Here is a 974-nt window from a genome sequence, read left to right on the forward strand (position 1 = left end):
TTTTTTTTTTGTATTTTAACGATTTCTAAAAACAAGCAGCGTTTTTTAATAAAATAAAACAACACGATGAATAATACAGCGAATTACTTGAATTGTTTAGTTTTTGTAAGCACGGTTGATGACTGGTCACCTGTTGCCAGGCGAAGTTCACTTGACTCATTCAATTTATGCCCCATAGATAATGAAAAAAAATTACATAAAAATTATATAGTAACCACGCCCGTTTTGCTATTTGAATGGCAGACTGACGCAAAAAAAAAAAAAACCTGGCGAAATTAATTTGGCTCATTCAAAAAGACACTTGCAGATCTCATCTGTGCATGCGTGAAAATCAAGTTTAAAAACATAAGCGGTTATAAAACAAGTGGGTTTGACTCATGGGTGTATGCCTAACTGTATGTTAAATCTTGCAAGCATTGTTTGAAAAACTTAAAGGAGTGGTGTCAAACTCAAAGCCCGGGGCCCAGATCCGGCCCGCCTCATCATTGTATGTGGCCCGCGAAAACAAATCATGTGTGTCAACTTCCGTGAGCCTCGCTAAAATCTGTACAGAAATGTCAAATTGTCATGTGTAACAAATAACGTTGAGATTTCGCCATAATTTTGTTCACAGTGTTTACACTCACTTGAACAATAATTGAACAAACAAGAAACAAATAGTTGACTTATTTCTAAACTAGTAATCCATCATTCTTTTGTGTACAAGTAATAATACTATGTGATGATTAAACATTTATTCGGTTTAACTGTCGGGACGGCCCGACATCAACTCCAAAGTGGCCTATGACAAAAATGAGTTTGACACCCCTGGCTTAAAGCCTCTTCTGACAAAACGACAGGTGCACTTTGTGCCATGTGCAACCCACTCTAATGGAATTTATTGTAGGCTTAAACATCCTCCAACATTCCAGAAACATGCATAGTAGGTTAATTGGACACTCTAAATGGTCTCTAGGTGTGATTGTGAGCGTGAA

The sequence above is a fragment of the Hippocampus comes genome, unplaced genomic scaffold, assembly GCF_001891065.2.
Source record: "Hippocampus comes isolate QL1 unplaced genomic scaffold, H_comes_QL1_v1.1 scaffold155, whole genome shotgun sequence".
NCBI lineage: Eukaryota > Metazoa > Chordata > Actinopteri > Syngnathiformes > Syngnathidae > Hippocampus > Hippocampus comes.